The following is an 8,971-nucleotide window of genomic DNA, read 5'->3' on the forward strand; positions in this document are numbered from 1 at the left end:
AAGATTTGACATATTTTGCTTAATTTGACTTTGAATGTGAAAATTTTTATTTGAATTTGAGATGAAAAATGTTAAATTATGACAATAAAGTTATGATGCAGATAAGATAACATTTTTAAAAAGAAGCTAAAATTTTGAGCGATGAAGTTACTACAAAGGTAAAAATGTATTTACATACATTAGAGTATATATATATATATATAAGGTTTGGTGGAGGAGAGGGTGGGGGTGGGGGTGGGGGTTGGAGGTAATATTTTAAATTAATATTAAGAATATAATATAGTAATTAGACAATGCATATATTACTATTCATAAATTTTAAATTAAAGAGATGAGAATAATAAAATAAAAAATTTAAAAAAAATACACAAGTACACAAAACTAATATATCTATTCCATGTTAATAAGAAGAGCTCTTGATACCTATACTAAGCCAAGTGATAGACTATTAAAATTATTATTAAAAATTTAGTAAATTTATATAGTGAATAATCTAATAAATAAAAATATAAAAAGTAAAAGTTTTTAATATATATGATTCGTTTGATTATTTTAATAGATTTGGTTAATTGGTTTTAGTTAGACTTTTTTAAGATAACAATATGATATGAGACTTTTTAAAGGTAATATGATTTAACATAATCAAACAAGACGTCACAATCTGTAAAGAATAGAAATAGTAATACTTTCATCTGCGTATCGCACGAATCCATATAATTAAATGTTTATTTTTACTCATAGATTTGGTTAGAAGTATATCATGAAATAACTAGATAATTCATAAATTTTAAACGGAAGAGATGGAGATTATAGAATAAAAATTTAAATGTAAAAACAATTCATTTTAACAATCCAATATAATAATCATAAAATATAAAATATAATTATTTTTACAATTATATGATTGTTTTCACTCATATGTTAAATCATATAATTTTATTTTTTTTCACTCATAATTATTTATCATTAAATATAAAATATAGTTTTATTTGTTTCATTTAACATAAACAAATGACATAATAAAATTACAAATACAAATATAATATGCGGTCAACTTACAAATACAAAACAGTTCTTTAAAAATACAAGTGAGTCGAGGAACATAGAATATAAATACAAACAAAATAAAAACATAAAATACAAATACAATATGTAGTCAATGATAAATACAAAATAGTTCTTCAAAATGCAGTGCGAATTGTATAAAGTATAAATGATGGTGCAAACTATAAAATACAAATACAAGTGTGAACTATAAAATACAACTACAAATGCGAACAATAAATACAAATATAAAAACAAGCGTGAACTATAAAATACAAAGACAAATATAATTTTGTCAGCGAATACAAAAATATAAATGATGGTGTGAATACAAATACAATAAGCGAATTATGATATTTTCGTTATCATCCATGGTTTGTGGTCGACATAACCATATTTTCTGAAAATAAAAAAATATAAAATAAAATAAAAAATAAGAAAGAAAAAATAGCAAAAAAAAATATATGGAAGCTAGAGATAAAAGAGAGAAAAAGGTAAAAAGAAAGAATGAAGAAAAAAACAAAAATAAGGGGAAAAAATCATAAAAGAAAAAAAACAAAAAAGGAAAGCAAAGAAGAAAGAGAAGTAGAAGTTAGAGATAGAAGAGGAAAAAAACGAAAAGAAAAAAATAAAAAATAAAAAAATAGAAAAAAACCAAAAGGTAAAAGAAATGAATAAAAGAGAAAAGGAAAAAGAAGAAAAAAGAAATAATGGTGAATACAAATACAATGAGCGGTTATGATGTTTTTATCATCATTCATGATTTGATCAATGTTGTATTCTTTCTGAAAAGGCTTTCGTAGTATGAAGAACTATGTGTTTGGATTTCCAAAGGTGGCTAGGAATTGTTTCATCTCCTCATTGCTCCTCTACAACTTCGTTAGCACAGTGGAGTTTGTTTTTCCTTGGCCTACGCCTCCTTTTGCTAGAGGACGACATTCTTATGGGGTCCATGGGATGAAGTTTTGGGTTTCTATCTCTAAGAGGTAGGGAGAGGTGAGATAGAAGGGAAGCTCTTGAATAAATGACCCATGAGCGAGTTGAGTTCCTTCAAGTTCATTATGTTCAAGGTCCCCATCATCTGTGCTTGGAGTATTATTTGGGTCCACAGTTGGTATCCCAACTCCTCCGCAATTTGGTCCACTCCTTCCTTTACTATTTGAGCCATCCAGGCTAGATCTTGAATCATTAGCACAAATGATTGGTCCCCCCATTATGATAAAATAGAAAATAGACTTTTCTTTCAGGACCAGCTCCGCCCACAATGTCGGAGCTTGATTGTGTGGATGAGGAGATAAGATGAATATTAGTGGTTATTTCAAGGCTAGAGTTGATGATGAGAAGGGATTCGACATTTTGAATGCCGATGGTAGTGGGCGGGATTTGAAAATATTTTGGGGAGCTCGACAAATTGTTACTAGTAAAGGGTGGGGTAGAGTTAATTGACATGACTGCTTTGGTCATGTCAATCATCTCAATATGATGATTATCTCAAGTGGAAATGGAGTTGCTCTCTCCAGAATACGCAGAAAAGGAGGTTTCCATGGGAGCCTCTCCAGAGGGGGTAGGGGTTTGGGCCCCTTGCACCCTTCGACAATTAATGAATGAGGCTGGCATGATTTTAATGGGAAAGTGGGAAGGGGTGTTAGAATTTATTTCCTTGCCTATGATTGGGTAGGGGTTGACTTTGGGAGGGCCGTCAATGTCAGCACCTTTTTTAACAATAGATTTGGTGGGTCTCTCGTCTAACTTTCTTTTTTCTTTTTTATATTTCTTTTTTACAAGATATAGGATAATAGTAGAATTATTGTTACTCCTGTCAGAGAAATCATTTGATATGGGAGCGAAAGAATTTTGGTCGAGGAAGTTACTCGTTGTGGTATCATACGTTTTACCTGTGTTTGTTCCTTTTTACTCGTACCTTTACTTTTCTTCATGCCTTTATGTTGTCTGGAATTTGACCTTCTTTTTAGGAAGGATACTACCTACCAATCATCTGCTAGTTTTTGCGGGTCCTTGATGGTGAAGGGTGTTGTGTCGGAAACTCCTCGAGGTCTAGTAGGCAAGTAACTGCAACCCTTTAGAGTGTGCCCTAGCCATCCACAGCCGATGCATAGAATCCCCTCTCCTTCATATACCACCTTTTGTTTATGGCATCCAATGGTCACATGTATTTTGACTGAAACTTCGAGGGGTACTTGTATGCAGATTCTGGCATTTCGTCCTCTGAGGGTGGATGAGGTGCAAGTGTCGATTTTAAGTAGAGCTAGTTTATTACCAACCTTTCAAGGATTCCCCTATCATAGAATTCAATTCGGAGTTGTGGAAGCCTGATCCAGATAGCAGTGAGGGTTTTTGTGGCTTCTTCTAGGACAAAATTTGGTTCCCAATGTTTAACTGATAAGAAGCTATAAGTGAGGAACCATGGACCTCCATGCAGGGCCTTTAACATATTGTCGGGTTTGCTGAATTTTTCGATGTAAAAGTTGCATCCCAGATCAATCAGTGTTAGTGGTTCCTTGGATTTCCACAATTCCACTAGTTTTGTTTTAAGGTAATTGTGTGTTATTCTTTTGACGAATAGTTTCACAATGACTACATACTGCCAAGGTTGATAGATTCTCTCCCTATCATCATTGTTGGGTTCGATGGAGTAACCTGGGTCTTCAATTTCTATGGCTACCTTACCATTATTGTGGTTGTAGAACTTGTTCAAGGAGTTACTATGGTTCAATAATCTTGATTTGAAGCTATCTTTTAATGATTCAAAGCCAAGGCTTTGCTCCGTTGTGATTGTTTGGTTTGGTGTCTCTGGAGTTTCGAGGGTGGGGGTTCTTGTCACGACCCGAGAGTACCCCCTAATTGTAACACAGTGTCTAAGGCCACAAGTGACCCTAACCTAACCCATGATCTGACACAAGTTGTAAATACCGAAGGAAAATAACAAAATATTACGCGAAAGTCATTCAATAAATGTTTAGATAGTCAAGTCAATAACAAAAGAGTATGAAACACATCACTGAAAACATAGCTAATTGTCCGACTGTTTGAAAGCCTCTAAAACATGATGAGTTGTTAGGACAAGTCCCCAATTAACTCCGACTATTGAAATAAACATGAACTGAAATACTGGAAAGCATGATAAGTAATATAATTAGTCCTCGACTGATTAGAACTCACTAATGTTACAACTGAGTGGCACACGAATTGTTTAAGTACGATCGGAGAACTGAACGTCCAAACCTATGTTATAAGACAACATAACGTAAAAGAGAGTATGCGGTCAATACTTTGAATGTACTGGTATGCAATATGAGGAATGACTGATATATATGTAAAATGAGCATGAATGCATGAACATGAACATAGAATGCAAGACCAAGCATAAACATGTACTAAAATGATCTAAATAACTAGATAACTGATATATAGACTCTTGGTCATGCAAACCTGAACTGATGTAGTCTGAATACTGAACTGAAACTGTAGGAGCTACTATATAACTGACATACCTCAATCTGAACTAATCAGGGTTCAACCTGTAACCCTAGTTGAAAGGGTATTGGTACCTTACCATGGGTACCAACATTGACTGTGTGGATCCACTAACATGATGTCCCGAAGGACTAGGGTGTCAGTCCTCAACTGGCGGGTGACCCCTACGAGAGTGCCAATCCTCAACTGACGGGAGACCTTTTAGAACTTATGCTGGCTACGCAGTTCTAGAACTTAGGGACTTCTACTAAAGGGCAGGTGGGTCTTCATCCCTAGGTTCGCTCGGTGCTAAGTCCTACTCTCAACTGACCTGGTGCTGATACTGATGAAAGGCTTAACATGATTGATACTGACATATACTCAATGTAAGGGTATTCTGAATTTAATGATATAAGTATGCTCTAAGTAACTTATAACATAACATTTGTGACATATATGAATATCTAGGTATCAGGTGTTCATAACCCACCAGCACTATCTAATACGGACTAATCTTGACAAATATTGAACAATCCATGGTATGGGAAGATCATGAATAACACCCAAATCAATAACTAATCATGATGTAGACATTTGCATTATCAAGCATATGAAAACACAATTATCAGGGGATATATTTTCATGGAAGAACTTGAGAATTTAACTTAATAAATTATGAAATTCATACTTCTCATGGAACCCTAGACAAAAAAGGAAATTAAACTTGAAGATTTGGAGAACTTTAGGACTCAATAGGTGAAAGGAGCCCATTGATGAATATCCCACATACCTAAAGTAGAAGCCTTGAAGAAATATTCTTGAGAATTGAACTTGCTTAAAGAACCCTAGTTTGGTCTTGAGGGAGAAAAGAATTGCCTCTTTGATTCCTCTTGGGTGAAATTGATAATTATGTTATGAATTGGGACTTTGGGTCTTTTATACGACCCCTTGTGAAGCCAAAACGACGTGGATTTGTCTTTTATGGGAGTGGGAAAAAACATACTAAGTCACTGAAAAAACGTTCTGAAAACTGGGTTCCCAATCGTTACGACTTACCCTACGAGTTGTTGAGACTGACTACGAGTCGTAGTTTAAGTCGTAAACTGTAATCTAAGGTCTAAGGTCCCTTACTAGTCTTACTACGACTTCCCCCATACGACTCATCATGACTGATTACGAGCAGCAAGATGAAGTCGTAGTCTGAATCTTGAGTCTTGGGTCCTTTACTAATTAGGCTATGAGTCCCTCCCTACGACTCGTAGTCACTGATTATGAGTCGTAACGCCTAGTCGTAGCCACTGAACTCAAACTTGGGGCATTCATTGGAGTGACTACGACTCGCTCATGACGACTCATCATGAATGGTAACGACTCGTTACTTAAGTCGTCGCCACGATAGTGTGCTAGACCCTTAAGGGAAAATTTTCCACAACTTTTTGCCACGACATCGATTTAAGACGAGACTTGAAGCGTTAGAAGCTAACTTAATGGTCTATCTTTTGAGGGGGTCCGGAGCTTGAAAATTCGGGGTATTACAATTCTGTTGCATGAAAGTGAGGCATGGGCATTTCCAGGAGGTGATCGGTCGAGAATTCTGGAAGTGATCATAAAACTTTCTATAGGGTAAAGTTAAAACTACTAAACCTACTTGGACTAATGCATTTTTTTAGCAACCAACTTGAACTTCTGCATTTAAAAGAAAAAACTACATATTCTTTTAGAGATGTGCATTTATTTGAATGTCTTTATTGCCTCACTACGAAATAGCTAGACCAATAATTGTAGCCATAAAGCCAAGTGCCTGAAATTACTTGTTTTGGAAAACAATTTAAATATATACAATCAACTTTTCACTGTTCACGCTCAAAAGATTAAATCTTCACTATTCTCATTTCCTACCCATTCAAAACACACTAAACTATCCTTTATCCTCTTCCCATGCTTTCCTTAAAAGGTGGTACACTTCATTCCACAAACTCATTCCTGGATCCCTTTAGAAACCATATGTAAATAGTAAACATTTTTTCGTAAAATAAAGGCTAGAAACTTAAAAGTAGCTGAGAGAATTTTCCAGCTGTCTGGGCTGATGTAAGCAAGAGAAAAATACGCACATTGTTCCAGACTAGCAAAGTTCCGACTAAATAATCAATCCATATGAACAACAGTAACAACAAACACAAGCAACGAATCCAAGAGAGATATCGAACACATTAAGGATTTCAACAAATAAATGCCTCAAAACCAAGATATTCTTATGGCAAAAACACCTTACCTACTATTTCCACAAACCCAAAGAAAAAGAGATAACAGCCACAGGGATATACTCCCCAACAGTAAATACTGCAAAGCTCACAGACCTGACCTACGCAATTCTTCTGCTCCATGTGCAAAGTGGCACTTTTCTCCAAAAGTGCGTGCAAGAACTTTTGGCAAAGTTCTCACAAATTTTTGTTTTATAGTTACTTGTTGCAGAGGAGCTGGTGTTCTTCGGGGGTGCAACAGATGTTGTAACACTCTGAATAAGCTCACGGACCATTCGACTGGCTTGTTCAAGCTGATCAATTGTACCTTCAAGTTCTATGTTCCTCAAGTTAGGATCCAACTCATGATCCCTAATGGAAAGTTTGGCTCCGGTCACACGACAGATTTGCTTTGAGTTGACACCACCTTTTCCAATAATACGTCCAGCAAGAGAGGCATCTACACTAATCTTAGCAGTCGCAGAGGACCCAAAACTGGCAGCTGCTCCAAGGCCTGCAGGATTTGTCTCTGGTCTACTACCATACCTTCCATGCATCTGGAACATACCATGGGACTCCTCGTGCAATGGAGCTGCTGGCCTGCCAAGCTCCCAATCCCCGTGTGCAAAACGACACTTTTCACCAAATTTGCAACCTTCAGCAGTGTTGTATTTGCTGCATAGACGAGTCTTAACAGCTGGAGGAGATGCTCCATCAGAGAAAGATGGTGGAGCTATTAAATTCTAGAAGTTGCTGGAAGGGCTGGGTTGCTAACAAGCATCTGAGTCACAGCTTTAAGGCCTCCAGGCACATAATGCAAGAAGTGGCATCCTTCGCCAAATGGGCATCCCAAAGGAATGCAGAAGAATTACATCAACACATTAAACAACTATAAATTTGGAAAAACAAAGTTGCATCATGAACCATTAGGATCAAACTTATCAGCGAGAAGATCAATAACAACAACAGCAGTTCTGAGTTTCTTCACATATCATAAATATCTTAAATTCTTGATTAAGGCATCAAAAAAGCCATTCCGGAAAAATATCCCTTTTGTTGTCATGAAAAAACATGGTTATCCAACTAAATGACCAAAATTCAAGTTCTGAACCATTAAGAACCAGAAAGAACAACATATAGCACTGTGAACATCCAACGCACATGAAAAAATGTGTGAATGTAAGATGTGCACATCTTCTCTTTCTCTCAATCTCATTAACATCATCAACAACCTCAACATCATTATGAACATCATAAGAAACAATAAATAATAGGGATAATTTTACTATAGTAACCTTTGAATATAATTAATTTAATGCTTTGAAAAATGTATTGGGTAATGACTATAATAACTAAAGTTGAAATGGATCGAAATAGATAAATTATCCATTATTTTTTCAAACTAAACAAGTATTATTGGACATGTATTTTAACTGCACATTACTAAAATTATGAGTCCTAGAACACTATTGCCAGTCATATTTGAAATTGTGCAAGCTTCCTTATCAACAGGAAAAGAAAGTTAATAGGAGTCAATAATATCACATGAACCAAGAAGCGATCAAGCAGCTTTATTACTAGACAAGCACCAAATATAGAGACATACTTCTTGAAATCCACTCATTGCGTATTCACTAATCACTATTGCACAAGCTTTTGACAAGAAATACAAAACACACACAAAAAAAAGTTAATAAATATCTTCTAGCAATTTTTCCTATAAATACCTCCAAAAAATGATTTCTCGAGATATCATTGATATCAAATAGGAATTCCTTTATATTTGATTTATGCTGTTTTTGTAGTCTATTCTTGAAACCAAGAGAAGGGCCCCTCTCTCTCTCTCCCCCAACGGCTCTCTCCCCCTCTCTCTCTCTCCCTACCCTCTCTCCACCCCCAGCTTACCGGCCCCGGTCCCCGGCGCCGTCGCTGACCTTCGGCGCCGACCCGATCCGGCCGCCGGCTCCGACCTACGGTCGCCGGCGCTGACCAGACCGCCGGCTACGACCTCCGGTCGCCGGCTCTCCCTCTCTCTCTCTCTCTCCCTACCCCCTCTCCATCCCAAGCGCACCGGCCCCGGTCCCCGGCGCCGTCGCTGAACGTCGGAGCCGACCAGATCCGACCTCCGGTCCCCGGCGCTGACCCGACCTGACCCCCGGTCGTCGCTCCCCGGCGTTGACCCGACCCCCCCGGCGGTTCAGACCCCCCCCCCC

General features: G+C 37.0%; 1 pseudogene; it reads right to left on the reverse strand.

Annotated features, from left to right (window-relative positions):
- Nucleotides 1–6,633: 6,633 nt before the first annotated feature.
- LOC107855725 lies at nucleotides 6,634–7,626 on the reverse strand (annotated as a pseudogene).
- Between the last annotated feature and the right edge of the window lie 1,345 nt (nucleotides 7,627–8,971).

The sequence above is a fragment of the Capsicum annuum genome, chromosome 1 (assembly GCF_002878395.1).
Source record: "Capsicum annuum cultivar UCD-10X-F1 chromosome 1, UCD10Xv1.1, whole genome shotgun sequence".
In the NCBI taxonomy this organism is placed as follows: Eukaryota; Viridiplantae; Streptophyta; class Magnoliopsida; order Solanales; family Solanaceae; genus Capsicum; species Capsicum annuum.